The 16125-nt window shown below is 46.6% G+C and overlaps 1 protein-coding gene across 2 annotated transcripts in view; it reads left to right on the forward strand.

The window, feature by feature from the left end:
- GNAO1 (G protein subunit alpha o1) overlaps nucleotides 1-16125 on the forward strand; it is a 168843-nt gene that overhangs the window by 23009 nt on the left and 129709 nt on the right. The gene's annotated exons all lie outside the window — the stretch shown is intronic.

Genomic DNA, 16125 nt, shown 5'->3' on the forward strand with positions numbered 1-16125 from the left:
TAGATCTGGCCTCCAAGGGCCACTCAAGTCTCATCTGGTCCATGGGGTGTTCCTCTGGAAGCTGAACCACACTGGTCTCTCCAGTTCTGTAATTCTTTTACAAAGGATGTCTGTACCCCACCATTAAGAGTTTTTATATGCTCTCAAGGTCCCATAGAGATGACTCCTTTGTCTATCTGGGTTTCTTAGACAACGAGCGCACACACACATGCACTACTACCAGAACAGAATAGTCTTGCTCACCACGAGCCTGACACAGAGCTCTGTGCGGGAGCCAATTGAAGAGAAGCGGTTTCAGCACAATGAAGGGTACCAGCCTGGCTTGAATCCTGGCAATGCTACCTTCTAGCTTTGTGGCCTTGGGCAACTAGGTTTGAGGATGGTATGAAACAGTGTAGAAATTACTGAGCCCAGTACTAGGAACATAATAAAATAATTGTGGTTGTTATTGTTCACTAATTGGCAAACATTTGCTGTATGTACGTTTGTTTCTGTGTCTAGGCTGTAAACCTCCTGTGGATTCTTGGGGCACAGTGAATATTCAGGGTACATTTACATAATAAGTAGAGTGGTCCATTTATACTGTTGTGGGTTCTCTCATAAATTGGCTGTTAGGTGTAGAAGTTTTTGCAAGCTTATATGAAACTTCAGTATACATACATGATATGTATCATTTGTGTGTTTGGTTCCCAGTGGGTTAAGAATTGTTGAGTTATCAAACCACAGTTCTTTATTGAGTACTTACTGTATACAAGTGAGAGAGAAGTGTATACCCCCACTCTCTTCCTGATGAGAAGACTGCCATCTATGACTGTCCCATCTCCTTTCTCCACAGCCTGGATGTGTACCTCTGCTCCCTATCCCTACAGATCTTGGAGTTTTTAGCTCTCCAGCAGGTGCTAGGAACAGGTCTCAGCAATAGGGGAGTGGGTGGCAGGGTTGTAGTGCTAAGTGCACTGTTCTTTACACTTATTTCTACTGCTAGGGGCAAAAAATCCAAAGGAAACATCATCTTGGTTTAGGCAGTGGTTACACAGGTGGCACAGCTATAAAAATCCACTAAAATGTACACTTAAGATGTGTATGTTTCACTATAGGTAAATTATATCTCCATTTTTTAAAAGGTGATCATAATGCTTTTTGTTAAGCAAAGAAGGCCCAGGGAATTAAGCATTGCCCCTCTGAGTTCACCAGCCTCAATTCCACTGGGAGGGCCACTCAGCCGGGCGAGGTATTTGAACCCTTAAAAGTCAAGGATACACCCCAGGCAGCCTAGTTTTCCCTACTCAACTCTTAGGCATTGGCCATCCGTGAACCTTCTTCATTCTTCACATTCGCACCGGGGAAGAGATGCCCCGGCACCTGCTTCAAGCCACAGCTCTTTCTTTGGCACAAACCTGCTTGCCATTGTGAATCATTAAGTGCTCAAGTCTTGTCTCTGCCACCTTGGGGTTTTTTACCCACTATACAATGGCAATAAGACCTGATGTGGCTGTTAGGAGTATCAAATGATATAATGGATGTGAAAGTCTCACAGGACTGTAAAATATAAGCTGTCAACAAAGTGCACCTCCAAGCCCAGCTTATTTCCACAGTATTCAAGAGCCACAAGGTTTGGAAGGGTAGTAAAGTCTAGGGTTCAGCAGGTAGGCTCTGGAGGCAGACAGCCTGGGTTCATTGGTCCTGGCCCTGCCACTTAACAACTGTGGGACCTCAGCCAAGTGCTTATCCCCTTGGTGCCTCAGTTTCTTCCATCGTCAAATGGGAATAATGATAGCACTTACCCACAGGATTGTAGTAAGGATTAGATGAGTTAATCCAGATAAAGCACTTGGCTTAGGGCTCAGCTATGCAGCCAATATTGCCGGGAGCAAGGGTCTCTGCTGAGCCTTGAGAGAGGACATCTTTGTTGGGCAGAAACACACAAAAACTGAACAGATCTCATTTGGATATAATGCTTCATGTCCTGGCTACATTTTCCATAATTTGGAGCTCAAGATTGATTGTTTGTTAAGTTTTTTCATGCTGAAACCATTCATCTTTCGAGTTTTCCTAATAAATAAAGGTCCCTGTGACATGTTCTTGCCTTCACAGTTTTGCTGCACCATCTATCGTGAGCCCTCTGATTTACAATTCAGCAAAAAAGTGAGACTGGGTATTCTTGTTCAATCCAAGGTGATTGCTGCATAGTCATTTTTAACAAGACATCAGATTTAGCTAAACGCTTGCAGTGAGGTATTGTGCATATTAAATTCAGGATGCTGGTTATACGGGCTGAGGCTCTGCATATTTCTGTTGTGAGTTGTGAGTTTAAAAATCACATAAAACTGACAGAGTGGGTTCTTTGCTGCCTAAGGGGGCAAGAGACCCTTGTTGTTAGAGTCAAGTGTTGACTCTTTCTCCATCTAGTGAATAAAGTAAGTGAAGTGAAGTATTGAATGAGTGTTTGTGAGGCCCTGGGTAAGGGGGTTACATTTGTTGAAGGGCTGGTGAGTGACAGGTGTTTTAGATGTAAGATTATTTAATCATCAGGCATTATACCGTGAGTTAGGTATTATGATTCCCTGTCTACAGATGGGAAAACTAAAACTAGAGAGGTTAAGTCAGGTGTCCAAGTTCACTCTCTTAGGGTTGAGCTAGGGTGTGATCCTGAGAGCTTTCCTAAAGCCCCATATTGCACTATTTTAGGGTTACAATTAACAGTATGTTATATATGAACGATCTTATTCCTGAGTAGCTTAAAATCAAATAGGAGAGATAAAACATGTAAGCAAATTAACAGCAATGCATGGTAAAGTCCCATAAGAGACAGAGAATGTGCTGTGTATGTTCATAGGAGGAAAGAGGCATTTGTTCAGATGGAGGCAAGGAAGATGCCAAACAACTCACTATCTGAAATTCATTTTGTTGGGCCTAGCATTTTTATCCTAATGTCCAAGTATGTATTTCTGATATTCTAAGAATTGCCAAAAATAATTATGAAGCTGTGCCTAGCCCCAGGTGGGCGAGAGATCCTCTCAAATGTCCCACTGTAGCATGCCTCCTTATTTCCTTCCTGTCCTTTGCTGAAAATGAAAAATGTCCCATTGTACTGAGTAGAGCTGCTCTCTCCCTAAGCTCAGTGGCCATCTAGCTCACACCTTCCTGAACAAAGAGGTGATTTGTATCTGGGCCTCCACTGCCTTGTGTGGTAGTTGAGGACAGACCATCACCCTCCAGTCTTTTGGTTCTTGCAGGGATGTTGAGGTGACAGTATAGGTGGAGAAAACCCAAGTGGAGCACACGTGCTCTGCTGCAGCAGGCTCGGCAAGAGAGATTTTCGGCAGATAAAATGAGAGATGACGAGACCTGGTGAACTTGGGGCCCAGCTATACCATCGCCGTGATACTTGGCTCAGTGGGCCACCAGTGCTTGAGCAGGGCATGTACTCTGCCCCCATGAGAACTTGACAGCGATCTGCTGCCCAGTACTTCTTGCCTGGTGTGACCCTGCCTGCCCCCGCCCAGCTTCTTCCCTTGCCCATTGCCATGTCTCTCTCTATGCTGGAACCACACTGGTCTTCCATCTGTGTTAGTAATATTTTGTGTGTGCACTCTCACTCATCTCCAGGCCTTTGTCCATGGTGTGCCCTATTCCTGGAGGCATCTTCACCCTGCTTTTTGCTTGGCCAAATCCTACTCACAGCCCATGCCTCAGCATAGATGTCACCTTACGGAAGCTTCTTTGAACCCACAGACCGCTGGTGTTTCAGTTGCACATTGAACAGACCGCCCCTCACTTTACACTGCTCCTTCTATTATCTTTTCATTGTGGGCATGCACCCACACATTTTTTAAAATGTGAAACACACCACTTTAGGGGAATATGCTCAGTTGGAGCTGTTCTTGCCCTCACCACACCCACTCCCCAACCCAGCTGCACTTCTGAGTTGGCCCATTGTGGAGAGAAGCCATTGCACCTTAGTAATATCATGGGGCATGACCACCTAATGTCAAGGACACGTGCCAATGGACATGTTAGTGCACCCCGGGAGTGTACTGGTGCCCAATGACCATACCTTTTCCATCCCACTGGGTCTTGTTTGAAACCACCACATTGGGTTTAGGTCTGCTATTGTTAACCCTTCTTATTGCCCTGCCTTCTTGGAGCTCCAAAGACCTTCTAAGTGAGTTCTCACCTAGCCCTCCCCTCTCTGGCAAGACCCTAGGTCAGGGAGGAAGGTCCTGTGTGGTGAGAAGCCTGTCAGGCTTGGGAAGCCAAGGCACCCTGTTGCATCTCTTCTCCTGCTTACCATTCTCACAGCAGAAAGCTTCTTGGGGGAGTCCTTAGTTTGTCAGCTCATCGTGACTGTATGTCCTCCAGAAAACCAGGGTTTTTAAAAGAGTTTTTTTTCTTTGGTATTGGATATTAGCAAATCTATCCTTCACCTACCCTCTGCCCCTTCTCCCAGAAAAAGAGACTAATGCACAGAGTGGAACTTTAGATTTTCTTAAGGTGTACAGCAAACCAGAGGTCAAGACTTGAACCCACATCTTTTGACCCTTGATGCAGGCCCTGTCCATTGTCCCATTCCACTTTTTGTGTGGCTCCTTCATGGCTCTGACCTCCCCCATTCTCGGGAAGAAGCCTGAAACCCCCGGCCTGCAAAATAGTCCTTGAGAGAGAAGCATCTGGAAGTGTGTGCTAAAGCTCCCAGAGCAATGGGGGGATTCTGCCACATAGCTGCTGTCAGTAGGGTAAGGTTCTGGACTCTCTAAAGTCTGAGAATTTGAATTCCTAGAACTGGAGAAGGCCCATGTCTGTTCAAAAGTCAGAGCAGAGGAAAATTAGGAATCTTGTTTTTAATGCAGAGGAACAAAGGGAGTGGAACCATAGCCCCAGAAACGTCAACAGAAAGGGCAGAGGTGAAGATGGCCCCTGACGAAACTTCTCCATACCTATTATTTTTGTAAAATCTCCCCACAGCTCCTTGGACAGCCATGTGAACAGATATCTTTGGCCTCTTTTTGCAGGTAAAGAATCTGAGGTTGGAGGCAGGCTGGGACAAGGCTCCTGAGTCCTAGCCTGGGGGTCTGCCATCATACCTACCTGCTTACAAAAAAATCACCTTTATATCCTACATATACCCTTTTCTCCCACGTATGCTCTTTCCTCCCCTCTGTGAAAAAAAAGTACCTCAGAATGTGCTTTCAGAGATCATTCTTTCAAAAATCGTTCACTAGAGCCTACTGTGGCCAGGTTCCCTGGTAAGTCCAGGCTTCCAGTATAAAATAACATATGGACTTTCTCCTGCAAGCATTCACAGCCTTCTGGAGAAGTTTGGGGTCCAAAACTGAGGTTCTTAATGTCTTTTGGGTCACAAACCCCTATGAGAAACTGATGGAAACTATGAAGAATTTCTTTAGAAAAATGCTCATGTGTTTTTTAATTTAAAAAACAAATGTTTGCATATGGGGATTGCTATGGTTTGAATGTGTGTCCCCTACAAAATTCATGTAGAAACTTAATCTCTAATGCAACAGTATTTAGAGGTGAGGCCTTTAGGAGGTGCTTAGGTCACAAGGGTTCCACCCTCGTGGATGGGATTAGCGTGGGGTTTTTTTTTTTTTTTTTTTGAGACAGAGTCTCACCCTGTCACTCAGGCTGGAGTGCAGTGGCACAATCTCGGCTCACTGCAACCTCTGCTGCCTGGGTTCAAACAATGCTCCTGCCTCAGCCATCTGAGTACCTGGGATTACGGGCACCTGCCACTGTGACCTGCTGATTTTTATAGTTTTAGTAGAGACAGGGTTTCACCATCTTGGCCAGGCTGGTCTTGAACTCCTGATCTTGTGATCCACCTGCCTTGGCCTCCCAAAGTGCTGGGATTACAGGCATGAGCCACTGCACCCAGCCTTGGATTAGCATTTTAATAAAAGAGCTCAAGGGGGCAAGTTCACCCCTTCCATGCCCTTTTGCCCTTCTACCTTCTGCCATGGGAGGATGCTTCAAGAAGGCCCCACTAGACACTGAATGTCAGTGCCTCAACATTGGACTCCCTAACCTCTACAACTGCGAGAAAATAAGTCTCTCTTCTTTATAAATGCCTAGTCTCAGGTATTTTTTTTATAGCAGCATGGACAGACTATGACAGGGGTTAGCAGTCTCCCAGAGGCAGTGTGGGGACCCGCTACACCCTGCCTCAAGTGTTCACCGATTTCAGATGAAGAAGTCATGGGGCCAGGCGCAGTGGTTCACGCCTGTAATACCAACACTTTGGGAAGCCAAAGTGGGTGGATACCTTGAGGTCAGGAGTTCATGACCAGCCTGGCCAACATGGTGAAACCCCATCTCTACTAAAAATACAAAAATTAGCTGGGTGTGGTGGTGTACACTTGTAATCCCAGCTACTCAGGAGGCTGAGGCAGGAGAATCGCTTGAACCCAGGAGGCAGAGGTTGCAGTGAGCTGAGATCGTGCCACTGCACTCTCCAGCCTGGGTGACAAAAGGAGACTCCATCTCAAAAAAAAAAAAAAAAAAAAAAAAATCATGGGACCAGATGATGCAGATGGTGAAATTATAGTCTTGTTCTTGAGAACAGTTGTTAATTCTCCAAAGGAAGCTTGTACCACAGGGTACAAGGATAAAAGCATGGGTATGATTTTTCTGGTCATCGTCATCATTGTTTCAGGAGTCAAAGTTGTACACGTGTCAATGTCCTGTGGTCTTTGATTTTTTCATCCCAGGGTTGGAGGGGAAACGAAGGCAGAGAGGGGTAGCCAGCACCGGAGCCAGTAATGGTGTGTGGAGAGAATGTAGCCATCTAACCCCAGTGCTCTGCTTCTATGCAGGGATGGCAAGAGGCTAGGTGGGATGTTGAGGGAAACTTAGGAAAAGAGCTGGAAGTCAAGCACAGAAGTTTCGCAATGGGGTTTACAAGAGTTTTTAAGATAACTCAACTTTGAGATGAACAGGAGATTGAGAAAGCCTTTATAAGGTCTTCCTAAGTGATGCTGACAGCTAAGAGTGGCATGCCCCTGAGAGTCTATGATTATCTCGCAGGAGAGATCTTTATGGGAGCCTTATTAAGAACAGAGCATGTCAGTGGGAGGGAGGGAGGGAGCAGCAGCGTGTTCACTGCTCTGGAGGGCAAGTGAGGCAGCCTCCTTGATTTGCAAAGTGCTTTGCAGTCCTTTTTCATTATTTCTGCAACAGACCCATGAGATTGGTAGAGAACCACCCTGCTCCCCACAAATTGTAGAACACTAGGAGGTAGTGGGCTGTCCATCTAAAGGTGTCCTCATAATAACTGGATGGACCGTGGGTTTGCCCCCCTACAACCAGCATGATGTGATAACCTAGATTAGAATGCCTCCCCACTCCCCAGACCTTGGAGTCTTGTGATCGCTTGTGTCAGTGGCCTCCTCAGAACAAAAGCATACAAGCTTGTCCCCCTATGAGATTGTAACCCCTCAAGCATGCTCACTAGGTGGAGGAAATTCTGACAGCCCTACTCCAGGCTTGAGGCTTGCCCTGGAGCCTGGTAACTTGAGCCTCCATCTTAGGTGTGTGTGAGAAAGGAAATGCAGACATGGAGTGAGCCGAGGAAAAACCCAGGAGCGACAGATCCTCGGAGAGCATTTCGTCCAGTCGTTTCCCTTGACACGTGGGAGAGCAATGTGACACGGCTTTGCTGCTAGATGGCGAAGACTGGCGATGAGGTGATAATGATAGCTAGCATGTTTTGAGTGCCACATCCCAGGCATGGTGCCTGATATCACCTGTGCATCCTGTGAGATGAGCTTTGCAGCGTGGTTGAGTATCTGTGTTATATACAGAGACCTTGGTGCTAGAGCCCCAGCACCCAGCTCCAGCACCTTCTGGGTGTATAAATGGGTTTCTTATTGTGGCTGTTTCAATTGGCCACAGATTTTGTGGTTTAAAACAATAAGATGTATTATTTTACAATTCTATTGGTCAGAAGCCCCATTCAAGTTCACCAGCCTAAAATCAAGGTGTCAGCAGGCTGTGTTCCCTTCTGGGGCTTCTAGAGGGGAGAATCCATTCCTTGCTCTTTGAGATTGTTGGCAGAATTCAGTGCCTGCCGTTATAAGAGCCCCCTTTTCATCCTGGCTGGAAGCCGAGGGCTGTTCCCAGGTTCTAGAGGTGGCTGCCACATATCTTGGCGGAGGCCCCTGCTTTCCTCTATCTTAAAAGCCAGCAGTGGCAAGTTGAGTTTTTCTCAGGCACATCTGACTCTTCCTCCATTGTTATATCTCTCTCTCTTTCTCTGATCCAGCCAGGAAAGGTTCTCTGCTTTTAAGGACTCATGTGATTAGATTGGACCTACCCGGATAATCCAGGATAATCTCCACATCTCATAACCTTAATGGCATCTGCAAAGCCCCTTTGGCCCTGTAAAGTTCCAGGGATTAGGATGTGGACCTCTTTGTTGGGGGAGGGGGCATTATTCTGCTCATCACAGTGACCTAGGGAAATTTGCTTGACTTCTTGGTTTAAGTGGGAAAGATCATGGTACCCACCTTTGGGTTATGAGGATGGGATGTGGAACCCCTCATAGCACCTGGAATGTTGGTAAATACTTAGTTGGTGTTAGCTGTGACAGTCGTTATCAAACCTGTTTGACAGTTGAGGACACTGAGATTTAAGACTTTGAGTAACTCACCTGAAGAACAAGATTTAAACTCCTTGCGAGAAAGGACAAACTGCATGGTATTCATCTCTTTCGTCCCCCACAGGGCTGGCCCACAAAAGATGTTCAGTAAATGGATGTTGAATGAATGAGGGGAACCAGAAAGAGTAAATGACTTGTCTGAGTGCTGTTAGAGAAGGTTAGAGATGAAGGGACTCTCAGAAGAGGTCAAGTTCAAGCCTTTCATCTTATACCTGGGAATCTGAGGCTCAGTGGGGAAGGGGGCCTGCCTCAGAAGATGGGCAGTGCAGAGCCCCAGGATGTGGCCAGTGCCTGTCTGGCCAATATGTCTTCCTCTGGACCAGGCTGTATTCATTTCCATGGAGGTCTCTAGATCCTGTGGTCTAAGCCAAGCCAGAAGCTGGTCCAGTGGGATAGAAGTGTTGATTCTGGCCTGGCCCCTGGTACAGCATCAGGCAGATTAGCTCAGTAGAAGAGTGAGAGTCCTGCCCTTTCTTCCTGCGGTGGCCTTTGGAGAAGCCTATCTGAAGCTTGTTCTCAGGCTTCTCTAGACCTCCTGAGGCTGCTCCCCGGAAGGATAGCAGCCAGATAGATGCCCCTGGCCCACTCATGCCCATGTTAATCCCTTCTGCTCTGACCTAAGGCTGCATGGCATAGATGGGGGACTGGGGTTTTATTTTTATTTATTTATTTTGAGACAGAGTCTCACTCTGTCACCCAGGCTGGAGTGCAATGTTGTGATCTCAGCTCACTGCAGCTTCACCTCCCAGGTTCAAGCAATTCTCGTGCCTCTGTCAGCCTCCCGAGTAGCTGTGACTACAGCGTGCATCACCACGTCTGGCTAATTTTTTGTATTTTTGGTAGAAATGGGGTTTCACCATGTTAGCCAGGCTGGTCTCGAACTCCTGACCTCAAGTGATCCACCGAAGTGTTGAGATTACAGGCATGAGCCACCGTGCCCGGCCCAGGACTTGGGTTTTAGTCTGCCCATTTACACTTACGGCTTTGTGGTATTTAGGGCCATTTGGCTCCTTGGGACTAATTTCTTCATCTGTAGCCCATCTGGACACTTATAAGGTCTCTTTCAGGTGCCCTTTAGAGGATGGTTCAAAAACTTTCACATGAGCCTCAGGGACAGAGTTGTGCTGTCATTCCAAGGGCTTCTGGCTTCACTGAGGCTGAACACAACTTGGCAGCCAGTGAAATCTTTCTGGACAGCTGGTAGTGTCCCCCATCTCCATGGGAGCCAGCTAAGGTAGGACAGGGTGCTAACCAGTACCTCTGCTGTGCTAGGCTGCCCCTGACACAAGGCAGCCACAGGAAAAGCCATTATATCTCTGTAGAGCAGGATGTGGCATTTATGCTGTCTCATTGGAATCAGGGCTTCGTTGTCTGTTTGTCTGAGGAGGATTGAGCAAAATCTAAATTGGTTTTCCTAGGCAAGAAATGCCAAGTGTCATGATGTCAGGGTTACCAGGTAACTGAGTAGAGGAATGGAATATATGGGTGATGCCTGGAAAGGGGAGCTAATGCATGTTCCTACTACATACCAGCTCCAGGCTTGGCACTTTTGTGCATTGCTTGCCATGGTTTACTGCAGGTATGATTTGCCCAGTTTTACAGAAGAGAAAATGGAGGTTGGGAGGTGGTGACTCTCCCTGGTCACCCAGAGGGAACTAGCAGAAATTGTTTGGGCTCTAGCTAGTTAAATATGAGCTTAGTTCAGTTGCCAAGTCAACATCTGGGTGTGTGCACTCTGTCGAGATCTGATGGGGCTGGAGCCATCTTCTCTGCCTTCTAATGGGAGGATGGAGTTCATTCTGGCGGATAGGGAATCAGTAAAACAGGGGCATAAAAATGATAGCCCCATCCATTAGTAAGACAGTAAGCCATTTATTGAGTGTCTTCTGTGTGCTCTGTTCTAGTCACTGGGGACATACTTCATTCAGGGAGCTGCCATTCTAGTTTCACGAAGACGGAGAAACACACAAAGTTAACTAAATGAGATCGTTGCCAGCACTGAGTGCCATGAAGAATGTGATAGAGGATAGTTGAGGAGCTCCTTTAGCTAAAGTAGGCAGGGAGAGCTTCCTGAAGGAATGAAATCTCAGCCAGGATGCAAATGATGAGAATGGGGCAGCCATGGAAAGGTGTGGGGAAAAAACTTTCCAAGCAGAAGGAACAGGAGTACAAAGACAGTACAAAGACAGAGCCAGTGGTGAGCCTGAGTGTGCGGGGAAGCCATTGGAGGGAGTTAATTAGGAGAGAGATGATCTGACTTCTACTTTGAGTTTGCTGTGGCTGCTGTGTGGAGGACAGGCTGTGGAGGGGCAAGAGAGGGAGCAGGGAGACCAAGGAGGGGGCATCATAGCCTTTCAGTTGGGTCAAAGATGGTGGTAACTGGGACCAAGGTTGCAGCAGTAGACAATGAGAAATTATTGGAATCAGGCAATATTTTGGAGTTAGAGTCAATAGGGCCTACTTATGATTAGGATAGTGGTGTACTGGTAAACCAGCCAAGGGTGGGAGGGAGGCACTTGTTGGTAGAGCTTGCCAGTTTCTGTGGTGTAATATTCCCACCACGGCTGGTTTCAAGCTACCCATCTGGCCAGTGAGTGATGCGAAGTTAGCTCTCGTGAGCCAGCGCAACTCACTCCAGCACACCAGTGGGTCAAGGCCATGGAAGATAGAAGCAAGAAGGACTGAAGAGCATTCCATGGCTTTGGTCTGAGCACCTGGGTAGATGGGGATGCCATCTACTGAGGTAGGAAAGACTAGAGGTGGAAAGAAAGAGCCTGGGGCAGTGGCAGGAAACAATGGTTTTGCTCTGGCCATGTTAATTTTTAAATGCACATTAGATATCTATTTTATAAGTTTTGGGCACTTGCATCCTTTATGTCATTTAAGTGTCAGTCCTTTCAATAACTATGAGTTTGGTGGTTTCTTCTCCATTCACAGAACAATAAACTGAGGATGCAAGGGACCAAGAAACTTAACCAAGGTTGTACAATCAGTAAATGACAAAGCTGGATTTGAACTTGGGTCTGACCCTGCCCCAAGGGCCTAATCATTGCCCACACTGCCCTCCAGAAAGCATCCCACTCTTAGCTTGATGCTACGTTTTTGGGATTTAAAAGGGGATCTTTAGGAAGTTTTGAACAGCCTTTATACCGGAGAAGTAATCACAGAATGGTTGCTCAGAGACCAGACTCCGCCCTTTGATGTGTTGTGTGGTTTTGTTTTTTAAGGGGTGTGGCGGGTAGGGAAAAAGAGGAAGGTGGGGAGGGGAAACTGTTTGTTTCATTTTGTTTTATTGGCCCATGCAGTTTTTTTGTTTTTGTTTTTGTTTTTGTTTTTTAAAGAAAACAAGAAGAAGAAAGAGAGAAATGTAATTGTTTTAGACAAGTCTGCACGCCCCCGCCACTGCTCCTGGGCTCCTCCATTCCCTGCTGTCTCACCACCTGCCCATTTGACACACGTGACACTTGCTTGGCTCAGGAGGCATCCAGTGTCCCGTGCTCTAGAGGAGCCCAGGTGTAGTGGCCTCTGCAGGCAGGCTCTTGGCTTCATCCTTGCACCTCAGGGAGTGAGCACCTGGTTCCCACCCTGTCTCCAGGCCTGAGCCGGTCACTGGGGCCTGGGGTGCGTTTGATTGGCACTCTCTGCTGCTCCCTTCCTGACCACTGCCACTGTGCTTCAACGCTAAGAGCTGTGGTCTTTGGCCAGGCACAGTGGCTCATGCCTGTAATCCCAGCACTTTGGGATGCCAAGGCAAGAGGATCACTTGAGCCCAGGAGGTCAAGGCTACAGTGAGCCGTGACAGTGCCTTTATGCTCTAGCCTGAGTGACAGAGGAAGACCCTGTCTCAAAAAAAAAAAAAAAAAAAAAAAAGAAGTGTGAATTGTGGTCTTTCTATACATACTAAAGCAATCCCACCTCTTTCCCTGGCTTTATTGGTATTATTTTCCCTGGTATTATTGTTATTATTTTGCTAACATAATGAGGCTTGGAGGCATGGTTTTTCTGTCTACAGCCTTTTGGCCTTCTTGCTGGTGATATGTTCAATTTAATGGTGTTCTTCAGTGTCACTAGGTGTGGCTGGAGCTGAGTGGAAGCTGCCATCAGGTAGTCTGAGAGGAGCACACAGCTGTGTAAATGGCTGTGTCTGCCTGGCTCCCTTGGACCGAGAAGCCTCCATTCCCTGCCTGGGCAGTGCTGGACTTGGTTACCTGAAGACGCATAGCAGGATTGACAGAAAGCTCTCACCCCATGGTTGGCATGACCAGATAGCCCTGAGCATGATGCCAGGGCTGATGGCACTTTGCAGAGCCGAAAAGGGAGGCCAGCCTGCCTCCATCTGCCTCCGTCTGCACAGTTATGTGTTCCAAGTGCAACCAGAGGAAGGCTTCCCCAGGCTTAGCCAGGGCCACCACCAGGCCAGACTGGAATAGGCCGAGACATACCCAGAGAGTGGCAGGGTTCTCCTGGCATTTCCATGTATGTACCTCTTTAGTAAAAGATGTTTGAGCTGGTAACCCTGTGTATATGCATATGTATGTGTATATATGTCTGTGTGTGTGTGTGTGTGTGTGTATATATACATATATATATTTGTTTATTTAGATTATGTGTATTAAAATAAATAAAGAAATATAGAAAAATAGAAAAGTTAACTGAAAGTTATCATAACTAGAAATGTGATGTTTTCTTCCGTGCCCCTATGAATCCTGACTCCCACCTTGAGCTTGCCGGCCCTGAGCCGGGACCAGGAGCTGTAAGTAATTGCATCTCTGCTTCCCACCAGGGCAATGGGAAGAGCTTCATGTTCAGAAAACTTGGCTCCAAGCCCCAGTTCTGCTAACTGACTTGCAGCATGCTGTGGGCACATCTCCTGGCCACGCTGCCCCACTTCTGTCAGGTCTGCATGAATGTCACTTTAAGACCACCCTATGTAAATTAGCATGCCACTGTTACTGCCCCTTCACTTACCCTGCTTCATTTCTTAAAAGTGCGTAGTGCTACTGACGTGTATATATAGATAAAAGTTTATTCATAGGTTTGTTGTTATACATGTTTGTTAGTTATCTTTGTGTATGCTCCATGACAACAAGGATTATCTTTTGTTCTCTGCTGTGTGTGTGGTACATAGTAGGAGCTCCGTATATATTTGTTGATTGAATGAATTAACTTTTGTTTTATATAACCCAATGCTACTTAGTAAACTTTTGTAATGGAGGAGAAATGAAAAAGACTTTAATGCTTGAAAGGAGGATTTGGAGGGTAGAGGTAGAATCATTTTGAGGAATATCTGCTTTGTACAGCTGATACCATTGCTGTTTTTGTTTTTTTGTTTGTTTGTTTTGAGATGGAGTCTCACTTACTCTGTCACCCAGGCTGGAGTACAGTGGCATAATCTCAGCTCACTGCGACCTCCACCTCCCAGGTTCAAGTAATTCTCCTGCCTCAGCCTCTTGAGTAGCTGTGATTATAGGCACATGCCACCTCGCCTGACTAATTTTTTTTTGTATTTTTAGTAGAGACAGGGTTTCACCATGTTGGCCAGGCTGGTCTCAAACTCCTGACTTCAAGTAATCCACCCTCCTCGGCCTCCCAAAGTGCTGGGATTACAGGCGTGAGCCACTGTGCCCTGCCCCCATTGTTGTTTTTACCCGTGTGAAAACAAGTACTGGGGACCAGGAGCTATAAATAATTGGATCTCTGCTGACAACCAGGCACTGTTCATGGATGGATGGATGGATGGATGGATGGATGGATGGATGGATGGATGGATGGATGGATGGATGAACAAATAGATAGAATTTAATCTTCACAATAACCCATTGGGATTAAGTTTCATTGTCTCCATTTCACAGATTAAAAAACAAAAAAACCCAAAAATGCAGAACCTTGAGGCCCAGAAACTCAAGTGTATCTAATTCCAAAGTACCTAAAACCATGACTAACAGAATGCAGGTACCCAGTGAGTGTCTGTGGAATGAACGAAATCCTAGCTTGTTACACTCTTAGAACTTCTCGAGCTTTTCCACCAAGTAGTTTTTGTGGAAGAAGATGGTTAGCGTGTGCCCAGGAGAGTCGAAGGGCATCTTCTGTAGCAGTCCACCTCAAGCCAGAGTTGTGTTTTTTTAACATCTGGCTTTTTATTTTAAAAATCCATGTGAATTTCTGTATTATCCTTCATATGGTGAAACAAACTCCTCCTGTTTGTTTTACAGGAAAAATGATGCTTTTGATCATTTGTTCACTTGTGTTCCATAACTTTAAAAAAAAAATTTCAATGAAAGCTGCTGCTCTGCATGTACTGTGGGAGTGGCATGCTCCTGGCGTGAATTCTGTGCACCTACGAGCTGCCCAGCCTGGTGTGCAATGACCACAGTGGAGGCTGCTGTGGGGTCTGGTCTCTTCCATGCCCCTCAGTGGGATCTTGTGCCACTCGCCCCCTGTGCAAACACAACTTGTCCAGAGGAAGCGGGACATTCACCTCCAAGCCCCAGCCATCTGTTGTTTCAGGCCTAGATGAGGGCTTCATCTGGGTGAATGGGCCTTCAGCAAACAGTGCCTCGCCTGGTCCCCTGATAAGGGGTTACCTCTCCAACAGATTTTATAGCTCTGCCCTTCATCCATAATCAGAGCATGGGTGGGGAGAGACAGAGAGTATGAAATATCCCTGAAGCTATTGGAATAGCCTTTATGGTTGTTGTATATAAACCTGTGTTCTGGTGTGGTATGTGAAACGGACCACTGAGACTCAGCCCACAAGACTTTGATGTCACATAGCTAAGGGCCCCTTTTCTGGTTCATGTTTCAGTGACTGGGTTTCTGAGCATCTTCTCTAATATAGGGGTCCAGGCTCCAGGATTTCCATTGACTCGTGATAAGGTTTCTTCACTCTTTGTGTCTTTGCTTTCCTCCTGGAAACTGAGTTCAGGTATGTCCAGAGTCATGTGTGGTTTAAAACTGGAAAGGCTCTTAGAGACCATCCAGCCCTTGCATTTCTCAGATGGGGAACTGAGGCCCAGAGACAGGAAGAGAGGCTGTGCCCCATTGAGCTCTGTCAGTCTGCAACCTCTCAGCCCGGGTCTGTGGAGTTGGTGCCCTGGGTGTCTGTCCCTGTCAGGAGACAGCTGAGGCTTTGTTCAGCATTTCTTATCTGGTTAATCCCCACCCTGTGGGTATGTCATATAGCCAGGACCCAAAGACAGGAAGAGATGAGGAAAATGAGGATGTACAAGTCCCAAAACAGGACGACACCATTACCTGGGCAGTGTGGCTTATGCTTTATGTGAAAGACTCTGTTGGTCCATGCTCAGACTCAGCCCAGCCTACTCCATGGCCAGGCCCAGACCTTGACTGGCAACTCACCTCCCAGCCCTCTGAAATCCACCGTGGGGTAGGCTCAGAGCAGACTCACCCTTACCCAAGAAAAGAACTCCATTCAGGTCTCTGCCCATATG

This window comes from Pongo abelii, chromosome 18 (genome assembly GCF_028885655.2).
Source record: "Pongo abelii isolate AG06213 chromosome 18, NHGRI_mPonAbe1-v2.0_pri, whole genome shotgun sequence".
Taxonomy (NCBI): Eukaryota; Metazoa; Chordata; class Mammalia; order Primates; family Hominidae; genus Pongo; species Pongo abelii.